This window comes from Balaenoptera musculus, chromosome 5 (assembly GCF_009873245.2).
Source record: "Balaenoptera musculus isolate JJ_BM4_2016_0621 chromosome 5, mBalMus1.pri.v3, whole genome shotgun sequence".
In the NCBI taxonomy this organism is placed as follows: domain Eukaryota; kingdom Metazoa; phylum Chordata; class Mammalia; order Artiodactyla; family Balaenopteridae; genus Balaenoptera; species Balaenoptera musculus.
Genome location: NC_045789.1, coordinates 11,267,018 through 11,286,050, shown reverse-complemented (window position 1 = coordinate 11,286,050; position 19,033 = coordinate 11,267,018). Strand labels below are relative to the sequence as shown.

General features: G+C 35.7%; 1 protein-coding gene across 3 annotated transcripts in view; it reads right to left on the bottom strand.

The window, feature by feature from the left end:
- The window catches only part of CCSER1 (coiled-coil serine rich protein 1), a 1,333,501-nt gene that overhangs the window by 1,036,749 nt on the left and 277,719 nt on the right, over window positions 1-19,033 (bottom strand). The window lies entirely within an intron of this gene.

The following is a 19,033-nucleotide window of genomic DNA, read 5'->3' as shown; positions in this document are numbered from 1 at the left end:
ACCAGTTAGAATGGGCATCATCAGAAAATCTACAAACAACAAATGCTAGAGAGGGTGTGGAGAAAAGGGAACCCTCTTGCACTGTTGGTGGCAATGTAAATTGATACAGCCACTATGAAGAACAGTATGGAGTTTCCTTAAAAAACTAAAAATAGAATTACCATATGATCCAGCAATCCCACTAATGGGCATATGCCCAGAGAAAACTGTAATTCAAAAAGACACATGCACCCCAATGTTCATTGTAGCACTATTTACAATAGCCAGGTCAAGGAGGCAACCTAAATGCCCATCAACAGACGAATGGGTAAAGAAGATGTGGTACATATATACAATGGAATATTACTCAGCCATAAAAAAGAACAAAATTGGGTCATTTGTTGAGACGTGGATGGATCTAGAGACTGTCATACAGAGTGAAGTAAGTCAGAACCCGAAAAACAAATATCGTACATTAATGCGTATATGTGTAACCTAGAAAAATGGTACAGTTGAACCGGTTTGCAGGGCAGAAATAGAGACACAGATGTAGAGAACAAACATATGGACACCAAGGGGGGAAAGCGGGGCAAGGTGGTGGTGGTGGGATGAATTGGGAGATTGGGATTGACATGTGTACATGGATGTGTATAAAATTGATGACTAATAAGAACCTGCTGTATAAAATATATATATATATATAATGAGTCTCTATCAGTCACTGCCCAGGAGTAAAATTTAATGTTGCCTGAAATTTTAAGTGTCATTATCTGAGGCAGCAATATATTGCACAGCTTAGGTGAAAACCATTTAACAACTTAAAATATCTCCATATTAATAACAGATATAAATCAGCACAAATAAAATACTGTTAAGTTGCCATCACTTAATGTTTCCCACCCTCTTACAAAGATTCAGACTTATTTGCAAGCCAAAGGAATCATTTTTATTGGCCTAGTGGTAAGTTAGAAGAATACTGCAATACTATTTTTCCATTATGCTTTATATCCAAAAGATAAACATTCCACACAATTGGTCAACAGAAGAAGCACTATATTGGTGTTAATTTGGTTAGTGTCTACCTCAATAAACAATAATTGCAGGATCTAATTTTAAGAGATGTGATCCCTCCAGAAATAAAGCTTCTTTTGGAGAAACATGACTTCTGGTTACTATATCTTATATTTTCATTTTCTAAGAAGTAAACTAATTTAGAACTGAATGGCCCAATATCAATAGTAGATACTGAGACATATTTTTAAATCTTCATTTAAGTTATTATTATTATTAAATAAACAGAAGCTTAAAAAAGTCAGAAGGAAATTGTCTGACAGAAATAGTACATTTTGGTTTCTTCCTGTTCTTCACAAATGTAAATTTACTATTTTCCTTGCCTCCTTACAATAACGAAACTTCAGTTAGTGAAATTAAGTGAGCTGTAGTGCTATTTGCTTGTTTAAAGATTTTTAATGATGTTTTCATATTAGATTCAAAGGTCAAAAATTGCCTTTGATTACATTAAAAGAATAATGAGAATGAAGACGAGGAAAGAATGAGAAAGATGAGGATGCTGACACGAGACGACTGTGCACACAGAGGCCAACCCTAACCACGTCGGCGTCTAACGAGAAAATAAGAAGAATAAAGGAACGAGGCAGGAGTTGAGACAAGGATTCAATGAATAAGAAAAGCCAGTGGGCCGCTAAAATTGTATAAACTCCTTCAAACCATACTTTCATCACAGTATTCCTCTTTGTAGAAAAACCTTAACCAAATCTCAAATGCTCACAGCATAAAGCCTGAATTCCCTAGTCTGAAATACACGCCCCCTCAAATCATGTGCCACTACAGGCTCATCTTCCATCCTCCTTTCACATCACTCCAGACTACTTGCTGCACCCCAAACATCCTCTGCTCTTTCATGTTTCTGCTCCTTTTTACCCAAACCATTCTCCTGTCTTGTACGTGGTGCTTCCCGTCTTTTCCAGTCTGACAAATTCCTCCTTATCCTTTAAAACTAAAGTCAAATGTTATCTTTTGAACTTTTCTATTCTGTTGGGTTTTAATAGTTGCTGTAGATCCTAATGCAGCCACAGTACGTTCCAAAGACTTCGAAATTTTATATCCTAGTGAGGCTATGAGCGCCAAAACACTACCGGGTACGCACTCTCTCAGTACAGAAAGAAGGATTTCTAAATTTTCACCTCCATCTAATTACCACTAGATTGATGGGATTTAAAAACTTTAAACACCGTAAAAAACAGTGAGTAGGAAACAGACATGGGATTTCATTACTTTATTATTTCCTGAGTTACCAGTAACGGGAGGCTTTCCCCACACTAATACTCTCCAGTGTACTATTCCTATCAAAGTCAGGCACTGGTGGAGTTTTCCTAGAGATTTATAGAATGCATTCCAAAGATGAATCGTGTGGCTTTATTTTATGCATTCTTTCTAACCATACTAATTCTCTAACAGAGTTAATCAGTACAATATAACTTTAACTTCACTAATAGCTGAGATTTCAGTAAATTAATCTTTTTACTTTTTCCTTTTTTTCTTACTTTTCTTCCCAAACTGAGCTGTTAGGAGTAGATGTCTTTTTCTATGTTGTAGTGACAGTGCTTTTTTGTCACGATCCTTAATTTATGGTCCTGTCATCAGATTTGTCTATATGAACACACAGCCAAATTAATTTGAAAGATTCCTAAAAGGAAGGGTTTTGGTGTGTTGTTTGTTTGTTTTTATAAATTATATCAAATGACACACTAACATCAATGTAGAGGACACTTACATGACAAGAGAGCAGTTTACACTTGCTCTCTTGCTGTTTTTAAGCCCAGAGTGCTTTGCCCATGACTCTCATGCTCTCACTAGTTACAGCTATTCATTTAGACATTTCTTAGATTCTTATGATGTTTTACATTTCTTCCTCTACTTATAAATTTGTTTTGCTGGAGAGTAAAGTTAGATATTTGAGTGAATTTAGATAATAAAGCATGTACATTCTAGAAAATCATTACTTCCTTTGGGCTAAGTAAAGATCTAAAAAGAAACATAAGTCATTCCTCTCTGTAAACTAAGCCTTCTGTGAAATTAAAAACAAGCCATCAGTTTTACCTTTTTAAAAATTTGGTGTTTAACCTGAGAAAAATCAGCTCAATTTCACATTTTTTTACACCCATCTTCCACCCATAGCTCCCTCCTAGGAAATTTAAACTATTAAAATGTGAGCATTTAGGAAATCCTCCTTTCCTTAAGCCAGCATTACAGAGATAATGTAAAAATGTCCATAAACATAATTCCTTAAAGGTAAAACAAACTCCATGAGTTCTGTTCTACTATTTCTACTTATAATCTGCTCTCAAATTTTCTTCTTGACTTTTTCTTCTGCAAAAGAGATCATCTTCTCCTTAAACACTTTTACTTAGCATAAATTTAGATTTATGCATGTAATAAAGCATGAAAAATATTATTTCTATTCCTAATATTTTATAACGCTAACTTGTACTTCTGCTATTGGTGAAACTTATTTTCATTATCACAGAAGTATTAAAAATATCTTCCAATCCTTCACTAGCTCAGGCAATACTGCAAAAGTTTTCCTAATGAGGTTCTCTAAAACCAACATGTCAGGTACAAAAGATCACCTTGTTATTCATTCATCAGTAATTATACACACATACACACACACACACACACACACACACACACACACATTTATTATAGGGTTAATTAAATCCCTCGAGGGGAAAAAGGCAGGATGTAAATACATAAACATAAGAACAACATACTTTATTGTAAGGAAAAAAATCTTGAAAAAACATTTGCTGTATGACTTTCACAGCTGGTGAATTTTACTATACTTCTAAGGCAGTGACATTCCTGAAACACTAACCAGTGTGGCTGCTAAAATATTTAAACATTCAAATCCCTGTGAGGCAGTAAGAACTGTCAATAAAATTGGAATTGGCTATGTGATATATTTTAATTTACACATGCTTTTAGGAGTACTAAGATAATGTGGATTGATTTCATTTTGATGAATTTCACTCAGAGTTTGTACTGGAGATTTAAATGCATACAGACTCTGAACTCACAAAGGTAGAAATCTCTTTGAAAATAAATTTTGACATTGTTGCAAGTCATTTTTACCTCCTTTTTACATTTTTCATCTTTTTGTATGGTTGGGATCATGTTTTTCCCTAGTGAGAACACACCTGAAATAGAAAGTCAAATGTTAGATGTAACTTGATATGTAAATATTCATTTTCACAATTTATCAGAAATTCATTTAATATATAAAGTGACTCCAAATCGTTAACTGCAATATCATTAATTTACACAAAGAAGAAAATGCCAACTGAAACCCTCTTTGAAAGTGTACCAGATAAAAAGTATAATTAAATGACAACTACTACCAGCATTTAAATTTTTCCTGAAATGCATCCAGGACTTGGACTGTTTGGAAGGCATGTATTGCGTCCACCGCATGTATCTTCCTTTCTCATGGATCTCCCATTTGGTTCTCAAGACTTGGTCCACAAAGACTGGAGATTTCCCTGATAGTTCCCATCCCTGGACATTAGAACTGATTATTTCTTCCTTATGTTTTCACAGCATGTTGTTTGGTTTCCATTAATGATTGATTCACTCTCCTATTGTACACAGAATTATAATGAGACAGGAGAGATCTCTGCTAAGTACGTACTTTCTGTCAAATGAAGTGAAATATAAAATAATAATTCTTAACTGACGAAGTGTATTTACTCTGACTCTACCTACATTCCAACTAAAAAGTTAAAAATTGAAAACTAAAACACAAGCCATTCAAATCACACATTTGCCAAATATAAGGATAATCTTGTTGCTTAAATTTTGACAAGCCACATAATCTCTATTAACATGATAGATATACTGCTGTTTTGTACTATTGGAAAAATAAAGTTTTTATTTGCTTATATCATTTAAAATACGATAATCCTTTTCTCTAACATCAAGCCACCAAGAGCGGTTTGACCCAATTTACACAGTTTTCTGACAATATTTTCCAAATCCCATGTTTTAATTCAAACCCTCTTCACAAATACTGTTTTATAACTCTTGGGAATAAAATAAATGAGCTATAATAGTTGTATATTTTCCTGAAATGTAAAGACATATACCCTTAATCCCTTAAATCTCGTATTATATATGATTATAAAGATTACATGGGAAACTTCTCACATTTTATGCATGCAGTTTACTAATTCAAACGCCTGTCTTCTAATGGATTATCAACAGACCTGTGTCATTAAAACAGCTCTTTATATAAACCAATGATACTGTGTCCTTACAATAACGTTAAGGACTTCTACAACAGTAATGTGGGCACATCTTTTTTCATCAATATTCTACTTTTGAGCCTAATTCCTCTGAAAGGGAACACTGAACAAATAATACTGCAAAGCGGTATTGTTTTCTTTTTATTAATAGACTTTATTTTTAGAACAGTTTTCAATTTACAGACAAATAAGCAGATAGTACAAAGAGGTGCTCTATATCCCCCAATTTACCCTACTATTAATTTTTATAATAGTATAGTATATCTGTTGCAATTAATGAACTAATATTATCAACTAAAGGATAAAGTTTCAGATTTCCTTAGTTTTTACCTAACGTTCTTTTTCTGTTCCATGATACGTTACATTTAGTTCTCACGTCTCCTGTGATATTATGATTTATAATAAGAAATATATATATTTGGTCTTTGTCCCCATTTCTGGCACAGAGCTCCTAAAACCCTGGGAATTTCTTAAGAGAGTGATCAAGCTGTCTTTTGTTATGTTAATAAGGTGACTTTGGAATGCCCCTAAATCACCTGATAGGCCTGGTTACCACAGGAACCAACCATGTGATTAGAGGGTTGAAACTTTCAGTACCATCCCCCTTGATCTCTGCGGAGGGGAGAGAGGTTGGAGGTTAAATCAATAGCCAATAGCTAATGACTTAATCAATCATTCCTATGTAATGAAGCCTCTATAAAAACCCAAAAAGACAGGGTTCAGAGAGCTTCCAGGTTGGGAAACCAGAACACTTCTATGTGCCACCATGCTGGGCCCCAACACTCCACGAGGACAGAAGATCCTTTGTTTGGAACTTCACCCTATGAATCTCTACGTCTGGCTGGTGATTCATATCCTTCAGTATCCTTTGTAGCATATTGGTAATCTAGGGAGTAAATGGGTTTCTATGCGCTGTTCTAGCAAATTAATCCAACCTAAGCAGGGGATCATGGGAACCTGTGATTTACAGTCAGTTTGTCAGAAGTACAGACAACAACCTGGACTTGCAATTGGCATCCTGAGTTGAGAGAGTCCTTGGAACCTCCACTTGTAGCCTTTTGGTCAGAAGCACAGGTGACCTGGGTTTGTGATTGGCTTCTAAAATGTAAGGTGGACTTATGGGACTGAGCCATTTACCTGTGGAATCTGATCCTATCTCTGGCTAGACAGTGTCAGAGTTGAGTTGAATTTTCAGACACCCTGCTGGTATTTGAGAATTGCTTGTCGGTGTGGGAAAGCCTACACACACACACACACACACACACACACACACACACACACAGACACACTGAAACTGGGTCCACAAATATAATTTATCTCCTTAGGCTTCTCTTGGTTGTGACAGTTTCTCAGACTTTCCTTGTTTCTCATGACCTTACCGATATTGAGAAATACTGGTCAGGTATATATATTATAGAATCCTCCTCCATTAAAATTTTTCTGATATTTTCCTCATGATTAAACTGAGGTTATGGGTTTTAGATGGAAGATTATGGAGGTAAAGCTATTTTTATGACATCATACACATCATATCAGCGGTACAGATTTCTCCACTGTAACAGTATTATTATTTTTTTCACCCCTACCACACTACACTCCTTGGAAAGAAGTCATTATGTGCAGCCCATACTTCAGGCGTGGGGGGTTACGCTCCCCTCCTTTAAGGTAAAGTATCTATATAACTTATTTGCAGCAAATGACAATTTCTAATGAACAAAGATATTTACTTCCTATAAAAGAAAGTAAGAATTTGCTATCAACTTAATCCTGTGGGTTGATTTATTTTATTCTACTTACTATATTTTCAAGGTGACTTTTATTTCTCTAAAGCAACTGAGAAAATGAAAATGGGTACATTATGTTTCTTCATCCAAAAGCACTTTGACAAAATAGTTAATACTCCAGCAAATCTCTGTATAAATGAAATTTGCTTTGTAACAAATACGGTATGGTTAAAGAGAAGCATACATAGTTGTAGATGATTTATTTCTTCATATAATATACTTGAAATGCCTCATGATCTATAATTACTCTCAGGAATTTTCAATCAAACATTATTATGGGGCTTCCCTGGTGGCGCAGTGGTTGAGAATCTGCCTGCCAATGCAGGGGACACGGGTTCGAGCCCTGGTCTGGGAAGATCCCACATGCCGCGGAGCAACTAGGCCCGTGAGCCACAACTACTGAGCCTGTGCGTCTGGAGCCTGTGCTCCGCAACAAGAGAGGCCGCGATAGTGAGAGGCCCGTGCACCGCGATGAAGAGTGGCCCCCGCTCGCCGCAACTAGAGAAAACCCTTGCACAGAAACAAAGACCCAACACAGCCAAAAATAAATAAATAAATTAATTAATTAAAAAAAACCCACTTTATTATGGATCATTGAATTGTATCTTAATCTTTTTATAAGGATAACATTTTTATGAGATAAACCTTTTTTGCCATATTTTTATAATGAATTCACGTATTCGCTTATTCATTGCTTAATTCTCTCTGATATCTCTCTCCTCCCTCTCCTGCCATCCCTTCCCTTCTCTCTCTCCCCTCTCTCCCAAGATTTACATGACATGTGCACACATACACACACACACACACACACACACACACACACACTCACTCAACTATTTCTGTTCTAAACAAAACCAGAGAGCATGCCTAGGGGAACAGGGTATATGCCTTTCTTTACTACAGTCTATGAGCATGTTTTAAAAAGCTATTCATTGAACTCTACTTATTTATAATGCACAAAACACTGACAACAAAACCAAAAGAGTTCAATTTGATTTGTTTTAGTCACACACAGATTCACTTCTATGTAAATGTCCCTAAAAGATATTTAAAACAGTTTTATTTTTTATTCTTCCATAACCACAGAAATTTAAATGTATACTTTTTGTTATTAATTCTCGAATTTTCATGACATAGGCGGTTTCCTGACAGCGTTGGTATTAAGAGAAAGATTTAAATCATATTTAGCATCTGTCTAATTTTGCAAATTCTAAGCTAAACAGTATCTATCATAGGATGAGTTGCATCCGTATGCAGGCATCAGAGGCTATACTCATTACTAATAAATGACCAAATGTGTGAGAATAAATTCAGAGACCTAAGGTAAAACCATCTATGTATTTATAGACAGACAAGGTAAACAAGAAGCACCTCCTAAAGTAAATACACGTGAGACACGTGTCATAAAGTGTTTCGCCTAGGAGAACACATTCTTCGGCTGCAAACTTGTTTCACCTTCATCAATGAGTTTCATTTAAGACATCACTTTGACATTCTGATTTTCATATTATTTACTTAATATTTTACTATATAAAAATAAATATATATTTTTCTATATAATTCTGTTACCCAATAAATGTATGGAAGCATTTCCTTTTTTGTTCTTGGAGAAAGAAAGATACAGTCAGAGAAAGATGGTAATGCATCAACAGGAGGAGAAAAATAAAAAGGACAGATTTAACTGTGAAATTCTGCTTAATAAAACAACACTGCATTTTGCATAATAGGATAAAGCTTTTGTATTCTTAGCAAATATATTCATCTCCTGAGGAGTACTGAAAATATAAAGATAGAATGGAAAAATTAAAGTGAGATTAGCATAACACTTGTTTGATTTAGAACCTATGGGCATCATATCTGCAAACTGGATCAGGGAGGACCTGTCAGTGCTAAAAATCTGGCTAATATAACAAAACCACAGGTATGCCTCTTAGAAAAATGACTTTCTGCTCCTGGTGACTATAACAAAAGCTAGATTGCAAAATGGGGCTGATTAACACTATATTCTAATCATTAAGAGTATAGTTTGCTTTATTCTAGAATAACAAAAATCTCATCATGCCTCTAAGCTCAAAATTAACACATACAAATGTATATTATTGAATATAGTTAAAGTCAAATTTAAAATACACTTGGAATTTCAGATCTACATTTTATCATGTATATATACACTCAAGATCATAGAGTTGATAAAAAAAAATTACCCCTGCTTAAATTTTTGTTTAAAGTGTGGTCTCCTTTCCACCAGGTGTTCAGTCATGTTTCATGAAAATAATCACTATAGCTTTGGACTATAGCTATTGGATAAAGTCAATCACAAATTTTTAAAAGATGCCATAAAAGGGTCTTATAGTACATTATCTACACTCATAGTTGCTTAACAAAGATTTAGCATATTGTAATTTATAATATTCATTGTTATTAGAATATATATCCAAAAGGTTAATTCAAAGCCTTCCATTCTATATTCCATATTTTTGCAAGTTAGATGATGCTGAGTAAGTCACTTTACACATGGATTTAAATTTCCTCGTATACAAAGATGGCTGGATTAGAACATACCTAAGTTCCCATCTTTTTCTAAAATGATATGATAGAGAAATGCTTTTCTCTATGTTAGAGAAAAAATCCTCAAAGAAATAAGCAACTGAACTAGGAAAAGTATCTGTATTAGTTACCACTACAGTAAAAAATATGAATACAGCTTTGGCTACTAGACACACAAAAATGACCCTTAACATTTACAAACTGTCTACTATCTGGTTAGAAAGAACGCTGCCTTTGATAATTATTGACTTATAAAGATTTGCCCTTGAAGTATATTTTTGCTTTCTGTAGATATATTACTTCCTTATCCCACAGAAACACATTTAAAAATATTCTTAAAAAGAATAATCTAGAATTCTTTTAGACATTTGCATTGAGAAGATTGTTCAGAACAACTTAAAAGCAATTCTGCTAGTCAGAGAAGCACAGGGTTATTCAGAAAAGCATATTGCCAAGTACCAATTCGTAGAACTATAACTCCTGGTTAATATATATATTTTTAAAACTTTTTGGCCACGCCGCACGGCATGTGGGAGCTTAGTTCCCTGACCAGGGATCGAACCTACGCCCCCTACATTGAAAGCAGAGTCATAACCACTGGACCACCAGGGAAGTCCCTCTGGTTAACATTTTATAACGATTTGTATTGATATATATCATCAGACTCATATATTTGAAATTAACAAGTCATCCTTTTGTTCCAATACTTAACACATTTAGTATTTTATTTTATAGCAAAAGTAAAAAACAAAGCCCTATTTTGTTTTCAACTATTTAAAAACACATGAGAAAAAAGAAAAATAGTAATAGGATTAAAAATTGCATAAATAATTCCTAATCTTTGCTTTTGAAGTTCAGATAAATTAAATATTTACTTCTTTAATCTTTTATTATTAATTCCTGCTCATAGAATTCTTTCCCACCTAAGCCTTTGCTGCACTTTAAATAAGTGTAAGTACAACCTCTCCTGTAGCCTATGCTTCCTAATGCAGCCCACAGAAATATCTCTTTCCCCTGAACATATCAGTAATATATTTATCTAGCCCTTAACATCATTGCCTAGTATCACATTTATTTTCTCCTGTGCACATAATGACTTTTTTAAAAAATATCTTTATCGGAGTATAATTGCTTTACAATGTTGTGTTAGTTCCTGCTGTATAACAAAGTGAATCAGTTATATGTATACATATATCCCCATATCCCCTCCCTCTTGAGCCTCCCTTCCACCCCCCCATCCTACCCCTATAGGTCGTCACAAAGCCTCAAGCTGATTTCCTTGTGCTATGCAGCGGCTTTCCACTAGCCATCCATTTTACGTTCGGTAGTGTATATATGTCAATGCCACTCTCTCACTTTGTCCCAGCTTCCCCTTCCCCGACTGTGTCCTCAAGTCCGTTCTCTATGTCTGGGTCTTTATTCCTGCCCTGCCACTAGGTTCATCAGTACTGTTTTTTTAGATTCCATATATATGTGTTAGCATACAGTATTTGTTTTTCTCTTTCTGACTTACTTCACTCTGTATGACAGACTCTAGGTCCATCCACTTCATTACAAATAACTCAGTTTTGTTCCTTTTTAGGGCTGAGTAATATTCCACTGTATATACGTGCCAGATCTTCTTTATCCATTCATCCGATGATGGACACTTAGGTTGCTTCCATGTCCTGGCTATTGTAAACAGAGCTGCAATGAACATTGCGGTACATGACTCTTTGAATTATGGTTTTCTCAGGGTATATGCCCAGTAGTGGGATTGCTGGGTCATATGGTAGTTCTATTTTTAGTTTTTTAAGGAACTTCCATACTGTTCTCCATAGTGGCTGTATCAATTTACATTCCCACCAACAGTGCAAGAGGGTTCCCTTTTCTCCACACCCTCGCCAGCATTTATTGTTTGTAGATTTTTTGATGATGGCCATTCTGACCAGTGTGAAGTGATACCTCATTGTGGTTTTGATTTGCATTTCTCTAATGATTAGTGATGTTGAGCATTTTTTCATGTGTTTGTTGGCAATCTGTATATCTTCTTTGGAGAAATGTCTATTTAGGTCTTCTGCCCATTTTTGGATTGGGTTTTTTGATATTGAGCTGCATGAGCTGCTTGTATATTTTGGAGATTAATCCTTTGTCAGTTGCTTCACTTGCAAATATTTTCTCCCATTCCAAGGGTTCCCTTTTCGTCTTGTTTATGGTTTCCTTTGCTGTGCACAAGCTTTTACGTTTCATTTTGTCCCACTTGTTTATTTTTGTTTTTATTTCCATTACTCTAGGAAGTGGGTCAAAAAGGATCTTGCTGCGATTTATGTCATAGAGTGTTCTGCCTATGTTTTCCTCTAAGAGTTTTATAGTGTCTGGTCTTACATTGAGGTCTTTAATCCATTTTTTAATTTTTGTGTATGGTGTTAGGAAGTGTTCTAATTTCATTCAAACAGATCAGTGGTTTCAGACTCTATTTTAGCAGTTGAACACTGATAATTAATAAGAAAGGAAAGAACATTTCAGGATCAGAAGACGGCACTTCAAACATCATATGGGTGAGAAGGAACACGGTTCATTCAGGTCACTCAGCTAGTGCCGTTTACTCCGTACTCTGCCAAAGCACGTTGGGCTTCCTTGACGTTCCTCAATGTGTCACACTTTCCTCTACGAATTCCAATTTGCTAAACCATTTCCCCCACCACCTCACTGAACACCCACTTATCCTTCATGTAAAAGCTTAAATATCACCTCCTCAGGAAGTCTTTTCTTGCCAAGATGGCTATATCCTTCCACTGCACACTGCTGTTTTCTTCCTTAACAATCATTTAAAAATAGAATTTTCCATTAGGCCATATGCTACACGGCTTGTGTCTGCTACCATAATCTTAGGGCTGATAGTACACCTTCAATAATTATTTGCTGGAAGTCAATCTTGCTATGTAGAAAAAGTGGTGAGTATTGAAGCTTGGGATTTTTGTAAGCCACAATAATGAAACTGGAATTTATAATGAAAGCAGTGGGGAATACTGAAAATTTTAAAGATATGTCAGTGACCAATATCAGGTCGGCATGCTAGCATACCTTGTGGGCAATATGGAGAATGGATTAGAGGAGGTCAAACTTAAAACAGGAGGCAAGCATGTAAGGAGACAGAGACAAGATGTAGCGGCAGCTACAATAATCTAGTTGGGAGAGCCCTACCTTTGATAGGAAAATGTTCTGCTAAACCATTTTAGAGGTGGAGCCTCTGCCTTTGGGCCTATGAGCCAGCTGACACCTAGCCCTGAGAGTAGCCTGTAGATCTGCTTTGCATGAATTAAAGAAGGAAAAAGGACAAATGGACCAGAATTTGGAGAAGAATGTGGCTGTAGGAAAGAAACTGAGGAAAGTCCAGAAGAGAGAGCAAAATGAACCTCCTGAATACACTGTCTACCTTCTCGCTCACTGGAACTAGATGATTACTCCACCTTGACTCCAAATTCTGAAATAAAGTCAACATTAATCATGAAAGTTTTTATTTGATAGAATTTTTTTGTGCAGTAGGGTAAGAGATGGGAAATTGAAAGAGGACCTGAGTTCTGCATCAAGGTTGGCACTGGGAAGAAAAAGAAAAAACAAAGATGGCACTAATGGACACTTGGGCCAGAGAAAGGGCCTCAAAAACCAACTGGGTCACATAGAATTAGAGGAAAAGATCCTGGCCCAAATAAAGACTGAAACAGGAATTGTGGAGAGAAGGGTGTAGAATCAAGAATAGCTAAAAAGTAGAATCAATTAAACCTAGTGACGTCTGGCTTCAATTTTTTGTCTGCATAATGTTGGTGTCATTCACCAAGAGTTGAAAAAAATAGAGAAGAACAAATTAAGAGGCAGGAAGAATAATGTTAATCTTGAATCTATTAAATCTAAAGCATATTACTGGGACTTCCCTGGTGGTCCAGTGGCTAAGACTCTGCACTCCCAATGCAGGGGGCCTGGGTTCGATCCCTGATTAGGGAACTAGATCCCACATGCCACAACTGAGTTCGCATGCCGCAACTAAAGATCCTGCACGCTGCAAGTGAAGATCCAGGCATGCCGCAACTGAGGATCCCGTGTGCCACAGCTAAGACCCGGCACAGCCAAATAAATGAATAAAAATAAAAATAAATATAAATATAAAGCATGTTATTGACATCGAGTAAAATTGTTAGCAGACTGTTATATACAAATATCTGTACATGAAAGAGGCTTAAACTGGAGGTAGAGACTCTGGAGTCAATATTTCTAAGTGATGGTTGAAGTTGACCTCTCTTATTTTCACAGTGATAAAAATGTAGAATATAAGGTAAAAATGTAATTCTTAGTAACAGAAATCTCTTCTCTAAAGGGTAGTGTTTTTTATATGTAAGGATAATGAAGATCATAGTAGGTAGGGCTAGGGAAAAATACAAACATATAAATGCATGGAGAAGCACAAAACAATAAAATATGGTATATATCCCACATACACAAGTAGAGAATTATGAGTCCTGCAGTTAGTACTATACTGAAGATGATAAATGTTTTACTTTTCAAAATAATAAAACAATGTAAAAGCAAATATGACTCTTTAAGGGTGTCCAATCAGAATTGGGGAGTATTCTGGATTCTTTAAATGCAGGCAATATGAAGTCAAAGATACACAGGTTAACACTTCACCCCTATGGCTCTCTCAAATTCCTATTATCTAAAGCAGGGGTGCCCAACCCCTGGGCCACAGGCTGGTACCGGTCCACGGCCTGTTAGGAACCGGGCCGCACAGCAGGAGGTGAGCGGTGGGCGAGTGAGCGAAGCTTCATCTGCCGCTCTCCATCGCTCACATTACCGCCTGAACCATCACCCCCCCGCCATGGAAAAACTGCCTTCCACGAAACTGGTCCCTGGTGCCAAAAAGTTTGGGGACCACTAATATAAAGATTTTTTTTTTTTTTGGATCTAAGACACCATTAACTGCAAGACACATTTTATGTAACTATTTAAAAGAAAAATAAAACCGCTGTCCATCTAGGACACGATGCTAAAATATCTTCATTATAGTGGGACTTCCCTGGCAGTCCAGTGGTTAAGACTCCGCACTCCCCATGCAGGGGGCACGGTTTCCATCCCTGGTCAGGGAACTAAGGTCCTACATGCCAAACGTGTGTGTGTGGCCAAAACATTAATAAAATTTTTAAAAAATCTTCATTACAAATACATCAATATCAGAGGTAGTAAAATGTGAAATAATGTGACTCTTTAAATCATTAAAATATGTGATTAAGAAGAACCACCTGGTAAACTTAGTGATAACCTTTATTTCCATTTTCCTCAGAATATTTTTTACCGTTATTACCCCCCAATAATATATATTTTAATAATTTTCTGATCTATGAATACTCTAATGAGGGAGCAGATCCAGATTACTATTGGTGCCAAGATATCCAAAAAGTCCAGATCTTTCAGTGCCTATGAGTAATGTTCAATTAGAAGACAAAATCTCACAAGGAGACAATAAAAAAAACTTTTCAGTTCTCTTAATCATCTTCAAATGTGGACATATTTGCAATGACAAGCTGGTTTAACCCATCACTCAGATAATATTTTTATATGTCCTATCATTCTTAGGATGTTGAGAGCAGATTGCACTTGAGACAAAATTTTAAAATATTTCAGTCCAGGAGAGATTTCTTCTACCTAAACCTTATTCAGAATATCCATTTGCAGCCTAGGCTGGAGATGCTTTTGTCCTCTTGCCCAAAGTATCCTGCCTAAAATTAAAGATATCAGAAAATTAAAGTAGTTTCGTTAACAACCCCATATCTGGTTCTGTAGGCTCTTCAGAATGGGGATGGGGTCTCGTCTCCTATTTAATCTGGGCACTCGACTGCTGGCTGAGAGTGGATAACGAATCCTGGTCAGAAACCTTATTTTACTATTTATGTTGCAGAGTTCAGATACGTCATCTTCAGAATCTAACGTGATGCTACACAGCTGCTGCTCCGTCGTACGACCCAGCAAAGAAAAAGGTCACCCGGCAGAAAGAAGAGGAGAACCTGACTTTTACGGATGATGAGACAATGACTTGATATGTGATGGTGGCACCTCAAACAACAGTGAAAATCTAGACGGATGATGCCTCCACCTAAAAACCGTCTGTCCCTCTGTCCCCCTCAGTGGGGAACTTGAGACCTAAAGCTACCAACGCCCAAATAGGTGACTGTGCATATGAACGCCATTTGACTATTTTACTGTCTTTATTGGAATAACTTAACTATTTCAAATAGCTTCACTGTTCATTACAGGGCTTTCCCAAAAGACCTACCAATTTTTCAGTGGAAAGCATCAACAGACAGCTTGTGCACTAAGAATCGTCCTCTCACTTTAAAATCCTCGCCTTGTAGCTTCCACAGATCTTACATTCTGAAACTATTTTATCTAATCCCAATCCCAATCAAACCTTCAAACTGAAATATCTGCCTTAAACCAAATTCAAAATCTCTATAAATCCTAGCTTGTTCTTTCCCCTCCGAAAGACAACCGGAGTTCCTAAGAGGTGGCGTTTCCCCCTCACTTCAGTAAGCAATAAACTGAGCAATTTCTTATCAAAAGGTTGGGGAATCAGCATTTGACACAAATATCATGGCTCATTCAAATCTACTAATTATTCAGACAAGTTGTGGTCTTTTCTAATTGTTTTCTTTACTAATTATTCAGACAAGTGTAGGTTATCCTAGCATACTAAGGTGTATGGTTAGAGAAAAAAAGTGGTCCTCATAAGAATGAGACCCCCAATTCCACTGTAAACTTTCGGAAATTTTGGTTAATAAGATGGAGAAGCAGAACATAAATAAAGATGCTAGATGCTATAGTGACACCTGATAAAATGATGCTATTAAAATTTTATAATCCAAGGAAAAGGGACTCTGTAATTGTTTTTGGTGTACATAATTACAACTTAATTTGTTGTAATAGTGTGAATGTTCATTATTATTTCTCTCTTTTCTGCCTCAGGCACTGTAGAAAATTATGTTTCATGTCAGTGGTTATTTTTCTTGTTGGTGAACAATTTTAAAAACATAAATATTCTACTTCTTCACAAGAAAGACCAGCATTAGTTTTCTTAATTACTTGTTCATTTCGATTGTGACAGCTGATGTTGCTGGCATTATTCAAGCAATTGCGTGGAGATGTCACCACATAATTGTACAAGGCCATGAAATTCTATATTGAGACACATATTTTCTTTCTAATTGCTCCAGAAAAACTATGCTGAATGAAAGAAATCTTTTCCTTTGACTGTATCCTCTAATGAACTTGGGCCTTTGACTGCCCTTTTGCACAGGAGAAGAGAGTTTATAACAGTAGGAAATGCTACAATAGCAGGTTACAAGTAAATTCTATGACTTCATTAAAATTGTTGTCATTTAATATTAAATTAGGTCAGAATGTGTAAACATTTTTCAGCTATAGTTATTAGACCTTAAAAACGGTTTCATCTAAAAGCTTTCTTTGTAGCTGAAGCAATCCTCTTGAAGTACAGCAAAGTCTGATGGGTGAAATAGCCAGTCACTTTTAAATTCACAAATACAAATAACTTATTCTGTTGGCAACAATAATAAAGAATAAAATAATTAATTTCAATTGTGCTTACTAAATGGAGCTGGTCAATTTCTGATTAACAGGCCTATTTCTACTACAAACTAATTGTGCGATATTGACCAAAGCCATTAAAACTCTGAATATTCATGGAGAGCAGAGGCAGGAGAGGCTCCACTTCATAATATGTGAAATTCTCTTTCAGTTAGGGCCTTTCTTCTGTCATTTAAAGATGCCATTTAATATCATGAACCAAACACCGAAAACAATGCACCCAGGTGAACATCATATTGAAAACCGGTAAGTTTGAAATTTTAAAAATGGAATTGAAAGCAAAGTATCAAATTAATGAACTAATTATTGGTCAATCAATAAATTTATCAGCCAAAACCAAGAAATAAACAAAAACCATTAAAATTTTGGTCTATCCTGAAAATAGATGTTACAGCCAATTGTACAGTCTTGAGTTTAAGTAATATCATGATCCCTATACCCTACCAGTAGGCCATAAATAAATAACTGAATTTTCAAGAATGATAATTAGTAAACTTTCTCACAGCTCTCCTTTTGTTTATTCAGTCATTTGCAAGAATCTGGGGGAAGGAATATGGGGAGAAATATAAAAATTATATAAAAAGTATTTTAAAATATACTCCAATTTTGCAATCTAGAATCCTTATGAAATGATACTTTCCGGATAAAGTTTATGAAGAACTAAGAAACTGTTTCCTCTTAACATATTAAAGAGTTAAATAAAAACAGTTCAGATAGATATATTTCCTAAGTGAATTTTATAGCTTACCATCTTATCAGAGTATGCAGACTATAATTTTTTTCTCAATGATTCAAGGCTATAATAATTTTTAAATGCAATGGAATATACTGCAATACAGTAATGCCTCATGACCTACTGATGAAGATGGCGATGTCTGTTCTTACATTTAATGACCCCATACTATTCTGCTTTATGACTTTGTCTACTTTTCAAAGCTTTTTTGCCTTTTCCTCTTGCTTTTTTGCTAGTGGTATTTATTTTTCACCACGTTCAGCATGTCTGCTTAAAGCAACCCTTTCCCCTTTTCTAAGATGTAACTATGATTTTCACTGGGCTTGGAAAATATATAACCAAATATATTAGATTTGTACTATGTAAAATCAGAAGCCGCAAGATCCAGAAAGATAGTGAAAAAACCCTGTCATTTAATGTTAAGATCTGGGTTAATATTGGCTATACGAACTTCAGTAAGTTTTTAACCATAGAGTATTTGCTTCCTCTACTGTACTTGGGATATATTAACACCTGTCTCAGAGTGTTATTGTGATAATTTGATGAGATAACATATTTGAAGTCCCTTGTAAACTGTAAAGCTGAATACAAATGTATGACAGGGTCACTATCATTATTATCAGAACACGATCGCCATCTAATGGCTACCAAGCAGATAACAGGTACTATAAGCCTTTCAAGGCAGAAAAGAGCAACAGCCCCAGGGGATGAAACCCAGGAAATGACTTTTGTCACAATTTTGTCCTCACTATACTGTTACTCAAACACTGTATTACAAAGGAACATTTTTCACTTTTGTTATAACTGCTTTTTCTAGCAACTAAACATCATTGAGAGCTTTGTGAAAACATTAGGTAGGCATCAAGTCACCATGGTGTAATTTAAACCCTACTTCTGCCACTTATTATCTCTGCAGTCCTGGACCAATAATAACACTCTCTGGAGTGTTATTCCTTCATTATCTCCATTCCTTCATTATCTCCATTCCTTCATTATCAAAGCAAGAATAGTAATAATTTCTAGAGAATTGTTGT